The sequence below is a fragment of the Callorhinus ursinus genome, unplaced genomic scaffold, assembly GCF_003265705.2.
Source record: "Callorhinus ursinus isolate GAN/ISIS: 27379988/994484 unplaced genomic scaffold, GSC_fseal_2.0 scaffold12, whole genome shotgun sequence".
Classification (NCBI taxonomy): Eukaryota; Metazoa; Chordata; class Mammalia; order Carnivora; family Otariidae; genus Callorhinus; species Callorhinus ursinus.
The window spans coordinates 73,988,697-74,003,867 of record NW_027397074.1 but is presented as its reverse complement, the minus strand read 5'-3'; the positions used below and the strand labels follow the sequence as shown (position 1 = coordinate 74,003,867).

Sequence of the window (15,171 nt, the reverse complement as noted above, 5' to 3'; positions counted from 1 at the left end):
GACCTAGAGATCTGAAGGAGGCAAGTAAACTTCCAAAGATGTCTAAAAATTCCAGGGAGTAGCTCTGCCTAAGAGGTGGAAGACTCAGGCATTAAAAGACAAACACATGCAAAACAAACACACAGAAAACCTTTGGAATGGATATGGATCTTTCCTTCAGTTCAGTTTAATGGTTCAGATCAACAAACATGGGTAAGTATCTGCTATGTGCCCAGAAATGCAGTCCTGCCCTCACGGAGTGCCCAGTCTAGGGGGGGGGAGATGGACAAGTAAACTGGTAGTAAAGACACTGATGCACTAAGAATGTACTCTAAAGCAGAATGCATGGAGGGAGAGCGCCCTAATCCAGCCTGGACCTTCAAGGAAGACATGGAGATGGAACTCCAACATCAATTTAAGGAAGATGAGAAGGAGCAGTCTAGAAGCCCCTCTGCAAGGCTTGCGGAGTGAAGAGGCATGGGGTTGACGCCGAGCATCTTTAAAACAATTGGCAAAATACATTTTCTCGTTCTTTTGTCCCTTGGCATCTCATCATCATGCCCATTTCAAAGAGGGAGAAAGCGAGAAGAGAGACTTCAGCTCTGCTCTGGGTGGCCTACAGGGTTGCAGCTGGGGGTGGGGGCGGTGTGGGCAAGGTGAGGCAGATCCCCAGCCAGCTTCAGAGAGTGCAGAACACCCTGTCCCTGACCCTTTCAGCTTAGCACCCCTCCCCCCACCCCCTGGAAAGGGCTGCCAGGGGCATCGCAGCACCCTTAGTGCCAGGGGGGATCCTAGTTGCCAGAGAGGGAGCCAGCCTGTATATAGCTTCAAAGCCTGCCTGTGCCAAAGCTCAACACCCATTCTCCTTCAGTGCAGCAGATCTTTCCAGGAGTTGAACCCAGGGCTGCCCACCTGAAGAAAGGAGACATGGGGAGTTGGAGGGCAAAAGGGTTATCTTTTCACTTGGATTGATGGGAAGTTACAAACTGAGGAGAAAAATAAGGCAACGAGTTAAATAATTGCATGGCGGTTAATAGCCTGAGCTTTGGAATCAGACAGTGCTGGGTCTAAGTCCCAGCCCTGCTACATCCCAGCTGTACAGGCCCATTCCTTGATCTCCCTGAACCTGTTTCCCCATCTATAAAGGGGGTGTAATAAGAGTACTCACCCCAGTGGGTCGTTGTAAGGATTAAAGGCAATAATATGTGTAAACGCTTCATGCAACATCTAGCACATAGTAGCTACTCAATAAACATCAGCCAATGTTTTCTTCTGTGCATTTGTATCCCCATGTCCACATACAGGATGCCTGAATCAACCAAGGTTTTACCAGGACAACTGACTTTTTTTTTTTTTAAGATTTTACTTATCTATTCATAACAGAGAGAGAGAGAGGCAGAGGCAGAGGAAGAAGCAGGCTCCCCGAGGAGCAGGGAGCCTAATGCAGGACTTGATCCCAGGACCCTGGGATCATGACCTGAGCTGAAGGCAGATGCTCAACCAACTGAGCCACCCAGGTGCCCAGGACAACTGCCTTTATGGGGTCATTTTGGAGCTAGCCAACAATATTTTATACTAGTTTTTTTTTTTTTAACCGGAAAATGAAAAGATACTTTCTAGTAGCAAAGAAGAGTTCCCAGGGAAGACCAGAGCTATGACAAGGCTGTCCGCCAGGAAGTGGGTTCCCATGTCCTTTTGGGCAGAGGACTTATTTGATGGGACTTTGCCTTATCGGCTCCCAGCCTCTGCTCATGGGCACGTTTAGTAACGTGTGATGTCTCACCATGGGCAATCCCTTTGAGCAGCCTGGCTGGGCACCAGCGTATCAAGTCCTAGGATGAGCTGAAGTAGAGATGGGGATGAGCTGAAGTAGAGATGGCAAAGGTCATTGGTTTATTTAGACTAACTCACATCATTTTACTTCGATTAGCAGCTACTGTGTTCAAGGCACTGCTTTAGAAATCACTGTCAAAGCCTGGGACAGTAGGAGCAGAGTTGCCGAATGGGTTGCCCCTAGATGATCAAATCCACGCTCTCCATCCACAGCCGGGATCACGATCTGCGAACAATACTTACCTACAGCTGCATAATCGCTCAGCATTGGAAATACGCATTCATATCCATGGCCTCCCTGTGACAGAGGCAATTGGGATTTTGATTTTATCTTCCAGAGGAGGAAAAGGTCTCCAAGAGCTTATGTACTAAAGTACAGCACCATTCAACTGTGGCCTCCTGATTCCAAAGCTCTTACTGTCACTAAATCAGATGGATTTTGTCACACGGAGGGGGCACACTGCAAAGTCTTTAGCATGCATTCTAGAAAGCACATTTCTAGGAGAGCTGGCTTGTGTCCAGGTACGGGCTGTGGCCCTAAGAAGCCCTGATCTTCATTTATGTCATGATCTATCCATCCAAGGAGGGAATTTTGTAACTGGCTTTATCACGCTCCAAATTCTGCTGTCACCTGAATTAGAATTACTCCGTCAGCTGACCCAACCTGAGTAGAGGGAAATCTCTGGGACTTTATAGGCCTTCTAGGGGGAGGAGGACAGCACAAGTCATTCTTGATGGAAAATTACATCTATTGCTCCAGCTGATCCAAGCTTTCTGACTTTCAAGCCACACACTGTATCTCTTCTCAGGCTTTAGTCTTCAGGAATGAAATGAAACCACACTGACTGCAGGGTAAGCATTCTTTGTGTAGGGGGAGCAAGAGTTCTGACCACTGCTCTTCTGTAAAAAAGTTTTGGGTGGAGGGCTTAGGAATGATCAGCCTGTGCCCAGAGAATCCACTGGAGAGCCATGCACCACCTGGACCCCTCAGTGTTCTTGGTCCCCTCCCAAACAGAGGGGAAGCCACACGGGGAACCTAAACAGAGTCAGGTATCTGACGGGAAATAAAACATTCAACCACCCATCAAAGTGAACGGCACTGGAAACCCAAACATCAGGATGGTAGAATTTCTTTCAAATGGCAAAAAGGCCCAGAATGCCAGGGCTACGCTGAATATGTTCTAGTGATTTTCTTCCGCTTTCTTCAGCTTACTTAACAATGATTCTGAGCCCTCACCGCTTGCCCCCTTCTGCTGTAGGACAGCCAACAGAGTCTCTATCCCAGGTGGCATGCTCAAGCACTAAGTCAGCCTGTCCTGACTGCCTTGCACTTGCTGTCACATGAGACAAAAAGACCCCTTGAGGTTCAAGCCACTGGATGTGGGTTCTCTCCCTGCTGCAACCAAGCAGAACCCTTCCCCTCCAGGCTCTTGTGTGTCCTCCTGGCATCTGGGAGGAGAGGGGTAAGAACTGAGCAGAACTGACTTGCTCTGAATGACACAGAAGAGCGGGACAGGAATTCAGTTGCCCTGACCTTGGCAATGCCCAACCCCGATTTGTCTGGAGAGCTGGGGGCACTTCCACTCATGGGAGCCCCAACAGAGATGGTGGTAAAGCAGATAGCTTCACCCCACCCACCCTCTCTCTCCTCCTCCTCCCGCCTCCCCTTCCCCTGTTCTCCTGAACTGCCCAGACCCTTAAATTTCTGGGCTTTCTTCATACTCTCTCTCTGTGGGTCAACCCCTCTGTAGCTCAGTCCCCACAAGAATTACCTAACCTAGGATCCAATAACCAACCCCAAGACCCTGTTCTCAACCAAATGTGGGGTTAGAAAGACTCTAAAGAATAAAATCATTCTAAAAGGATAATGGCTTAATATATTTCTCAGGTATATGTGCATTTTTAAAGGAGAAGGTCTCTTATCTTAAGACTTAATGGTAGACCTTGGGGGATTATGACAGGCAGTGGGGAAATAATGTGTAGCAAGGGGTTGTATCACCCCTTGGTAAATTCCCACCCCCACCCCTACCCACCCTCCATCCACTGTGGTCAGTCCTAGGTCACTGCTTTTCCTCTGAAATCAGAATCTCTTCATCCAGCTGCTGAGAAGAGAGAACAAAGCTGCCAGCTGATTATTATTCAAGAACAAAGCAGACCATTTATTTTAGCAGGTTCAGAGCCACTATCCCCCCAGGACACATGCTACAGTGTATGCTAGCTTTATCTAGCCACATTTCCTTCTGTCCTCAAATCCTTAAAGAGTGTGTTGTTCCTCTCTCTGGAGCAAGACAAAAGGGAACTGGAGAAAGAAATTTGTTGTAGCAATGACCTACAAAGTCTCTCTCCTTCCTTTGCTGCCTGGATGTCTCCAAAGCAACAGGATTTCCTGTCTCTTCCCGAAACCCAGGTGAATGAGAGAAGGTATGAGAAAAGAGGTCCCCGGCAGCCATCTTCCTTCTGAAATACCGGCAGAACCACACCCTCAACCTCACCACCAATCAGCAAGGATTCAGGCTCCTTTGCTGCCAACAGTCTCAAAAAAGGATTGCCAGATAAAACACAGGAAGCCTAGTTAGATTTGAATTTCAGATGAACAGTGAATAAGTATTTAGTATCTAAGTATATTTCATGCAATATTTGGGACATACCTAAACTAAAAAAGCATTCATTTTTCAGATGTGCTAAACATGGTGACCGACCACATTATCTCTCCCTCACCTCCATCACCTGTACCCTCTCCCCCAGCTGGCTCTGGTCTCCACACCGTCCTAGACTGGACACCAGAAGTATGACAGAATTCCTTTGCTGCAGATGAGGATTTATGCGGGTCCACACCAGAAGCATATAGAATGATGTCGATCTGTGTTGAGCATTGAACAGTGTCAGAGATAAATCCCACTAGGAGATGCTTCACCTCCGGCTGCTTCAGACTTGCTTGCCTGAGGTCATGACGAATACCTAAAAAGACCAATTGATACATTCTATGGTCTCAGAAAACACAGGGACTACTTCTCTAGAAGAGACAGTGAAGTTTAGGAGGGAGGCCTCGGGCTTGTCTATGTCAATCTCCCTCCGCCCCATTTGGAAACTGCGAGATGCAAAAAATCCTTTCCTGCTCAAAATTCTGTGAGTCTATCGCCCCTGGCTGGCTGAGAAGTCCAGTCTTCCTCCCTCTGGTGCTGCTCAGCCTTGCTCCAGGCCCAGGCCACCCAGGGATCCAGCTTCAGCCCCAGCAACTTCTCTCCCCAGCAGCCCCAGCAGCAGCCTGTCTCCCAACCATTCCTGATGCATCTGACACTTCTCCACCCTCCCATCCTGAAGGTGGGTCCTATTTGGAGGTCCTTATCTGAGTTAGCACCCCAAGCCCTCTGGCTCTCTCACTGGTCCTGGTGTCTCTATCTCCCACTTCCCCGAGGGCAACCAGTGAATAATAAGCAATGGTCACACTCCCTAACCAAGTATAGGCAGAGAGCAATCACACGAATCCTAATACAATGAGGGCTCTATGGTGTTGTCCCTGAAGCGCAGCGGCAGCCTGGAAAAATTCACTTTTAAAGTAATATTAACCCAATACCACCCATCCTTCCCTCTTGCTGCCATGTCTTCTTCCCTTTTTGGTCCTTTTGTTCTATTTTAACTGTGTTCTCTTTCGCTAGTCACACTGAAATCAATTTGTCCATTTGAATTCATTGACCAGTAAAGTCCTTGGAAAGGTCAGTCCATCTTTTTGTTAAATGAATTCCCCTGTGGGACCTATCTAGCCAATAACTTGTATTTTCTCTCAGCCTCTGCTGGGTTTCTTTCTGCCCAAAGCAAACCATAAAATAAAAAGTTCCAGTAACTTTCAAGATTCACTGGAACTTATATTTTGTAACTTTGCATCTAAGGTCCTCTGAAAGCACTTTTTTTTTCCCTACAAAACAAAAACAAAAACAGAAAAAAAACAACTCTACCCTCTCAAGCATGTTATTGTTTGGAAAAAAGACACAGAAGAGTTTACCACTTGCCCAAAATCAACACTGGTGAAAATTTCTGAAATTAAGAGAAAAACCAAAAAGATGGGATTTTGAGGTAGAGATTTTTCCTTTTATATTTTATTTGTGATTTCCCAATGCCAAAATTTATGACCCTACAACAAATATACTCCTGAGGTTCTCATGGCTGCTAATGGCAGTATTTGGGGGCTTTTTCCTTTTAACATGAGAATCTCGAGGCTTCACATTCCAGAATGCTGGCTTTACCCCCAGTGAGAAAAATCTCTTTGGTATAGTATTTATTTCTATTGTTTTATAAGAATGAAAAGAAGCCACATAATTAAGCCTGGAGCATGAGAAAAGGAGCTCCAGGAAAAGATGCCTTTGTGGGGCTATGACAGTGGATGACAAAGCAGGAGGCCCCCACTTCCCTCAGATAGAAGGTCATGCAGGTCCTTCCTTTGCCTCTCCTCCAGGCTGGTGTTTTCATAGGATACTAGAAACCCAGCAAGTTTCTGTTTCAGGGTCTCCCAGTGAGCTGGTTCATTCATTCATTCAAAACCATTTATGGCCTCTCTCTCCCAGGCCGAGTACTATGCCACGCACAGAAGACATCAAGGTGAATGGGACCCAGTCTGTGACCTCAGAAAACTTTCAGATTAATGCATGAGACAGATCTACAAATAATAAATGCATCGCAATGCATCTCTATGTATTGAACTGTAAGAACTGGCTCTCTGTTGCAGGGGTTCTCAAGCATGGGTGAGTTTGACCCCGTGGGGACATTGGGCAATGTCTGGGGGCATTCTGGGTTGTAACCACTGGGGTGAGGGGGTACTACCAGCATCTAGTGGGTAGAGGCCAAGGAAATTCCTAGACATCCTACAATGCATAGGCCAATGCCCCACAACAAGGAACTACCCAGCCCCAAATGGGGATGGTGTGGAGGTTGAGAAGCCCGGTGTAACTGAGCCAATGTGATGGGGTCATCCCTATCATGGTGGCCACGTGTGCTGTTTCCCTGGCTCTGTCACTGATTGGCTCTTGCCGCTAAGCAAGTTAGTCCCCATCTCGGCTTCAGTTTCCTTGTCTATAAAATAGAGTTGGAGTCTCTAATTTCCAATTCCCTTCCTGTCTAAGAATCTATGGCTTTATTGGGCCAATAGAGCACTTGCTCTGAGCCCTGCTCCTGTTAGGAGAATGCCTTGGCCAAGGACTGTGGACTCCACCCAGTTCGAGGAGATAAACTTGCCTCCTGGGTTAATCCTGAGGCTAAATGAGGGAGGGTGAGTGTGACCTCTGCCCAAGGACCTCCAGTTAGAAGCCTCCATCTTCAAAGGCTGTTTTCCCATCAGCAAATAAGAACCACTTAATTCGTCTGCCTCCCTGTGTCAGGAGGAAAGGAATGAGTAAATGAAGCAAGATGGAAAATTACCCGGATGCTGCTCCAGTGATTAAGCCCAAATGCTACAGTCCACTTCTCTCCCTCCTGGGGGCTCTGAGGCAATGAACGGGTACGAGAGACTCCTCTCAGGACCAGGTCTGTGGCCTAGGGAGGTGGGCTTGGCTGGGGAGGGGTTAGTATCTCTTTATAGGTCTTTGGAACTGCCTCAAGGAGGATCTCTGTCATTTGTCTCCCTGAGGGGAAGTCAGACTTGGATTCTTGGCCACATATTTGAGGCACTGGGGCTGGGTATGAGTCCAGTGCCCTCAGACACTCTCTCTCTCTCCTCTCTCTCTGGCTTCAAACTCCTTCACCAAACAGAAAGACCCTTTCAGGGCCAAGGGGCTGGAGAGCGAGAGCCGCTTTGGAGCACAGAGGAAGTTAGGCCCTGGGCCTAAACATAAGGCCTTTCTAGTGCTCCCGTGGTGCTGACTGTGGACAGAAAGGCCGGAGCAGGGAGATGGGGTCGGGCTGCCAGTGCTACATTTGTTTCTGTGTGACTGGGCTCACTGTGCTGGCAGGAAAGACCCAAGGTCTGTAACTGGACTCTGTGTGTCCTCTCTCCTGCTAGACCATTTGACGTGGCAGCTTCTGTATGCAAGGAACAAATGAACCCTTTTTTTTTTAATAGGGAGAAAAACTAAAATTCAGAGACATCAAGTAACAAGCCCCAGTTACTTAAAATGCTAGGCAAGGGGACTTCTTTTCTCATTGCTGACTGTTAGATTTGCTTTGTGAGCATGTCAACAGTAAATGGACCTAAGTCCCTTAACCACATATTTCCCATTCTCTATGTGTCCATTGTTTGGCTTTTGGTTTTGAGGGTTTTTTTTTTTTTTCTGGTACAATTTACATTCAGTAAAATGTGCAAACCTTAAGTAAACAGCTCAGTCACACACACACACACACACACACACACACACACACACACCCATTAAGCTTTCACGGGGATAAAAATACAAAACATGTCCATCATTCCAGAAAGCTCTCTCTTTCTCTGTTCTAGCTGGAACCCCCCCGCACAGCCCAGGAAGTCACCTTTTTTTTTAATACTTCTATTGCCATAGTCTAGTCTTGCTTATTCTTCAACATCGCATCTACCTCATATTCTTTTGCTCCATACAATGCTTTTCAGGTTCCTCCATGATGTGTCAGTAATTTGCTCCTTGTTATCGTTGGATAATATCCCACCGTATGAACATACCACCTTTGGTTATCCACTCTCTTATTGATGGATATTTGCATTGGTTTGGTTTGGGGCTATTATGTTCATTTGATTTTTTTGGTAATTAGTCTTATGTGCATATTTCAATTCTCTATTCCAGTGAATTGTAATGAAAGTCACCCTCCACAGGACACAGCATGATGAGAAAGAAAGACGTACTAGATGATCTAAAGTCCTGTCAGCCATAAGACCCTCTCATCGACCTTGTCCCTAAGAGCGGCTGCCAAGCACCTCCTTGCACAGGGTTGTGACAATGTCCTCTTGGAACAGCGGGGCAGAGGGTGATTGCTTCCTCATACACAGGGATGTGACTCTGTACTTCTGGGTCCACCAACAAAGACTAGAAGAATTACAAGAAACACCTGTTTCTCTTCACCAGGTGATAGCTATCTCAAAGGAAATATGCTCCCCTGTTCTACCCACCGGAAGCAAGTTGAGGGAGGCCAGCACACACGGTAAGACAAAAATAAATGTATCTACTTCAGCCGACATCTCTGCCCTCCGTGGAAAACAACCATTCTCCCTTGAGATGTGTGGGAAAGAGCAAGGCCCACGCGGGACCATAATCAGGTCTCCAGAGCATTTCCATCAGAGAGAGTTTACAGACCCTTGATTGAGTTCCTACCACTCATTCGTATTCTTTCTGATTCTTATTTTGTCTAACAACTCCATATTATACCTTGAGAGTCTAACTGCAGGGCACAAACTCTATCATAAGGTCAGGCATCCATTTAACCACAGCAAAGGACTCCGATATCCTCCTGGACATGCAAAGAAAAGATTGGCAACAATCATCGGGACGATACACGTAAAAAAACAAAAAACATCCCTTGGCCTTAAGATTTATTCAACAGACATTTATTGAGCCACAAAGACCGGACGCCCTAGTAGTCCAAATTAATACTGTTGTGCTCCCGGTGTGCATGAGTTTCAATCAGTGACGGCCCCCCTTCTTACATATGACCTCCTCACAGGGAATATACTGGCGGGCAGAGCCGGAGTGGGGGCTGCGCAACACAGATTCACCCCACTCCCTCCTCTCCTCCCGCCTGGCTTGGCCCTGACCTCACCTGTCTTCCAACTTCTCCTCTCCTCTCCCTTTCCCTACTAATTAGTTCCATCTCTCTACTGATCTCTACTCTGTGGGGTCACAAGAAAAGGGAAGGGAATGTAACAACAAAATGGCCTCTACTCACGCAGCAGGAGGTCCCTGCGCTCACCTCTCTCGTTCATCCGCACGGCGAGCGGCCGCGGCGCTGGTCTGTTAATCAACTCCTGCTTGTTCCTTTCCCAAAGCTGCTTTCACCCTTTTCTTAAAATGACAGCCCCATGTATAATCAGCTCCTGACAGCCCCATCCCAGCCCCTGGGGCACACCAGCCCTGATGGTGGCATCCAAAAACCAAGGTATTTTTCTCACCTCTCCCCTACCCCCCACCTACCTCTTCTTTCGGGAACAAATTCTTCTCCCCAGAATTTCTGCCTTAAGAGGAAAAGAGAGAGGAGAGTTTCTTCCATTTTGGTAGCTGAGGGAAATAACCTAGTTGTCAGTTACTTACCAAAATTTGATTCAGAAATGAACGAGCCCTGGACTGGATTTGGATTTTAAGGACTAACCTGAAAGAGCTCCTGAGGTAACATTTTAAAAAATTTACCGAAAGCGGCCAGGAGGTAAATTTGCTCCACTGTGGTTACTGGCATTAGGGGTTGCAGAGGCAGGAAATTCCCTGCATAACTAGCCTCTCTTCCCGGAGCCTGCTGGGATCAGGCACCTCCAACTCCTCCCTGCCCGTTTCTCCCCATTCCCAGCCCAGCCACCCACTGGCTCTGAGCAGAGCCCACCTGCCATTTACTGTAAGTGACAGCTTTGTAGCATATTTTCACACCCATTCATCAAATCCCTGCTAGGCAAGAATTCAGGGTGCAAGATAGGATTTAACTTGCAGAGACACCAACACTTCCTCCTTTATGAAGTCTTGGCGATATCTTCAGCTTCTTTGGAATCCTAGCCAAAGAGCAGCCAAGATGCCCTCCCCAGAGAACTTTCCGTTCTGAGAAATTCCTTCTGGAATCACCCAACCACCACCTCCACCTCTCTGACACTTACTCCCACCTTCCCCCAACACACATATAGACACACGTACACACACACACACACACACACACACACACACACACACACACACACAGTATATTGGTCAGGGCAGGCCTAACCCCTGTAACAGACACTCCCAACATCCCAGTAGATTAACATGCTGAAGGGCTATGTCTCACATTTAATGCCTACTGCTCTTACCAGATAATGCCTTGATTATAAGTTCTTTTCTAATTAAATGTCTTGCCTTGTAAGTCATAATTCTTTGACGGGGGTATGACTTCTACATTTTTATGTAACTGAGAGGCCCCTCTTTATCATTTGCAGTACAAATAGCAACCACCAACCTCGACCACATCCCATAGTTGGTAGTAGCTGGAAATCTAGTTTATGTTTTCCAAGGCCCTAGCTCCTTCACCTTTACATATCCAAAAATATCCAAGTTCTTATTGGTATGTAGGTAGGGCACTGGAGGAGAAAATGCAAAGGAAATGAGAAGTCTTGCCGAGGGATCAAATGGTCTTTAGTCCTCACTAACTGTGCCAACAGTAGTGGTGAGCTGAGGGCTGGAGAAGACTTTCACTTCCCTGGGTACAGAGTCGCAATAAGCAGAGTGCCTTCTGGAAGCCACAGAGGTGATCTCTCTGGACTGTGCTCAGGCGAGAAAACTATGCCAGTGGGGAGGGGAATGGGAGGAAGGTGATCCAGAGATACAAACTTCCAGTTATCAGATGAAGAAGGACTAGGGATGGGGCACACGGCGTGATGACCACAGCTAACACTGCCGTGTGACGTATCCAAACACAGATCCTGAGCGTTCTCATCCTGAGGAGAATTTCCTTCCTTTTATTATAGCTATGTGAGGAGGTGGATGTTAGCCGAAGCTCTCGTGGTCATCACTTCACAACATATGTAAATCAAACCCTCATGCTGAACGCCTTAAACTTATATGGTGATGTATGTCAATTATTTGTCCATAAAACCCGGGGGACAAAAGCTATTCTGAAGATCTGAGACCCCCACCCCCACCCCAAGGTTCCTTCAGCTGCTTCCTTAGGTGAGGCAACCCTGGGGAGAACTGCATTGGGACGGGTCCCGGCAAACATTTCACAGACCCAGAACTCCTACCCCCTTCTCTCCCGCATCAGTCAGGTGGAGCTATCAATCCACCTGTCAGTCTGTCTGTCTGTCTGTCTGTCTATCTCAATCTCCCTGGTAACTTCATTTGGGAGATCCCGTTTGGCAGTTCCTTTTGCTAAAGAAGAAAAAATTGATCACCTCTCAAAGGACAGCGCCACCACTTATGTTTTCCCCACAGTGGCTTGTAGTGGTGGACACAGTGAATGTTCGTCATCTGAAGGCAACTGGAACAATCCTAAGAAGGATTAGTAGCATCATAATTACCGTTCGAAAACCTAAGGGATGGATGGGAACCTGTAGAATTTGTTCCAGCTAAATCTGTGCATATGCTATGTCCCTGTTTTAGCTGCCCCCCCTTCCCGCCCACACACACACACACACACACACCCTAGAAACAAGGGGCGTAATTGGTTATTTTTAACCTGAGAAATGCAAAGATCCCAGACTGGACAAAGTCCAACAAAAATACAGCCTCCTCTCCCTGGCTTCCCGAGACAAGGCACCTGCATTTAGAATGGGGAGTACGCAGTCACATGGTCTATACAGCAGCCAGGCGGCCGAGCGGATCGCATTGCAGGCGGTGCGGGGCCGTGGAAACCCAGCTCCAGAGGCTTTGCCCGTGTGGCCCGAGCTTGACGGTATTTCCACCAGAGGAGAGATCTGGCCCATTTTGTTCAATTGGCCCATCGATTCACGGGCCTCACCTTTACACCCCCGCCCCCCGCCAAATTACTGCTCTGGCTCGCAGAGCCGGCAACAACTGGATGCGGAGGCCTTGCATGGACACAGGAGCTCGATTGCCCTAATGCTCCTTTTAGCTCCGTGCACAGCGGACGTCTGCGTGGCAGGAGCGTGGCCTGGCCAGGGCTGGCCCGAGTGTGCACGTAGTACTGAGTCATTGATGCTGGCAACTCTTCCGGGCCAGTGACTTTTCTGCTTTAGAGGCTGGCACTTCATAATTACAGCTGTGTTTCTGTTGTCATACCAAATTACCTCACTTACAACCTTAAAATAGAATCCAGCCTCAAGGTAGCTGGCTGCACAAACAAGGAGGAAGGCTTCACAAGACCCAGAACCTGGGTACGGAGCCAGGGGGCAGGCCTCGAAGCCAGACACAAACGTCCTCACTGTTAAAACCTATGTCTCCTCTCTTTTCTCCTCCTGGTGGAAACAGAGCAGTGCCATGAACTGTCTGTGTCCAAACGAGAAACGAGAATGACCTTGGAGTTCTGTCTCTGTCATGGCCCCATTCATTTTACTTACTTACTGGATGGGCTCTTCTCCCCTTGCCTTCACATCACTCTCCCCCTTGGCCACTCTGCTGTGTGCCTCGGAGGCTTCCGCAGACCCCATCACCCCCACTCCCTTGCCCCCCGGCTGCCCATTGGGTTAGGCTAATGGGAGCAGAAGATGGGAATTAGAAAGTGGGAGAGGAGAGAGGTCAAGGCAGCTATCTATTCCCCTGTTCCCCGCTAGGCTGCAGTTTGCCTTGGCTGCATCCTTCCACCTGGGCCACGGCTCCTGGCTGGTGACCGCTCTGCTACAGGTCATTGCAAACAGTGGATTTCCTCCCCTTGTCCCAGAAGCCTAGGAGGGGTGTAGGAGTATCCCAAAGCTGCTGTCCCCAAGCTCCACCAACTGGACGGTTGAAGACAAAAGAAGTGTGTTGTCTCCCAGTTCTAGAGGCTCGAAGTCTGAAATCAAGGTGTTGGCAAGGCCACGCTCCCTAAGAAACACGTAGGGGAGAATCCCTCCTTGCCTCTTCGAGCTTCTGATGGTTGCCAGCAATCGTGGGCCTTCCTTGGCTTACAGGGGCAGCCCTCCAGTCTCCATCACCTTCCTTACATGGCTGTCTTCTCCTTACATGTCTCTGTCTGTGTCTCCTCTTCTAAGGATACCAGTCATACCAGCTGAAGGCCCACCCTAGTGACCTTATCTTAACTTGATTACATCTGCAAAGATCCTATTTCAAATTAAGACTACGTTCACAGAAACTCGGGGCTAGGACTTCCAAATATCTTCTTGAAGGATATATTTCAGTCCACAACACGTGGTAACAGCCTCCACTGTGATGAATCCCTGGACTAGTCCCTTAACCCTTTCACTCCCTTCGTTAGACTCTTCATTTCCTTTTCAGAGAGTGCCACCTGTTTTCTGCCAGGACCTTGACGGAGACCCCTACTGCCTCACTGCCTTGCTGGTAGAGCACCTACAAAGTGCCAGGAGGTTCTAGGGATACAATGGTGAGCAAACACTAGCATAGTTCCTGCATTCATGGGGCTTACAGTCCACAGTTTAAGAGTCTTCAGCAAAATATCGCAAAGTAAGATTGCAACCGGGCTGAGATACAGAGGATCGGTTCCCAGTGCTAGGAACGTGCTTAACTGGGGGAATCACTCTAGTCAGGGAGGTCGGGAAGGGCTTCCCAGGGAGAGGGACACCTGCGCCAGAATGCAAAGGATGAATGGAGTCAGCCAGATAAGGAAGGGAGCTCTAGTCCCCCTCTTGACTGAGGGAGAAGACGCCAGAAGAGTTATGCCATGGTGTCCATACTTCCTTCCACTGGGGGATCTGTTTGCATTCATATCCCAATCCATCCACAAGTGACCCTCCTCTCTGAGAAGACTTGACCCTGTCTCCCACCCTCACAGCTGCAGAGCACAGCAGAGAATCCGGATGTTGAAGGGCGTGCTCGAAGAGTGAGAGGCCACTCCCAGGGCTCACAGGCAGCCACACAGTACAGATGGTACGGCAGGGAGTGAGCTCCTAGAAACCAAGTAACATGAGGCCCAGCACACGAACTCAACACTTCCACACCAAAATCACAGCATCGCTGAAACCAGCACCTCCTCCTTCTGTGCCCACAGTCTCAGCTGAGGACACCCCAGAACTTTTTTGTTTGCCCCCCTCTCCCCCTCTCAGCTCTCATTCTGAGGAATCACTGTGTGTTCCCAATTCTGCCTCTTCAGTCTCTCTCGAATCATGCCCTCCTCTCCTTCACCACTAGCTCCTGCCCTGATTCAGGTCCTTATCATCTTTGCCAAGAACTTTGCATCTACTCCCTCCTTGACCGGTCGCTACCCTATCAAATCCACCCTCTGCAGCAAGGCCACCATAAGCCTAGCCACCTCGCTCCCCTGGTGGCGGCCTCCAGGATTCCTTATTCCTGGCAGGAAACGGTCCAGGTGTGGCACAGAAGGCTCCCTATGACGGGGCCCTTCCTCCCTAGCAGCCTGCCTCCCACTGCTTCCTGCTTCACCCTTGATCTTCCGACAAGGCCGCCACTTTCATTTCCACGTACACGTCAAGTTGTCTGTCCCCTCTGTGCCATTTTTCAAGTTGTCCCACCCCCCCCACCATCCCTTCCCCCACAACCTAATTAAATCCAACTCATCCCTAAAATATTAACTCATGGGGTGCCTGAGTGGCTCAGTCGTTAAGCGTCTGCCTTCGGCTCAGGTCATGATCCCAGGATCCTGGGA

The 15,171-nt window shown here is 48.4% G+C and overlaps 1 long non-coding RNA gene across 2 annotated transcripts; it reads left to right on the top strand.

Moving 5' to 3' along the window:
- The first annotated feature begins 6,276 nt into the window (after positions 1-6,276).
- LOC112811020 (uncharacterized) lies at positions 6,277-15,171 on the top strand. Of its 2 annotated transcripts, XR_012380352.1 has the most exons (6): positions 6,277-6,548; positions 7,190-7,326; positions 8,556-8,910; positions 11,405-11,461; positions 13,827-13,932; positions 14,341-15,171. It is a non-coding gene; the product is annotated as an uncharacterized lncRNA (long non-coding RNA). The 2 variants fall into 2 exon arrangements; XR_012380353.1 differs by lacking the exon at positions 11,405-11,461.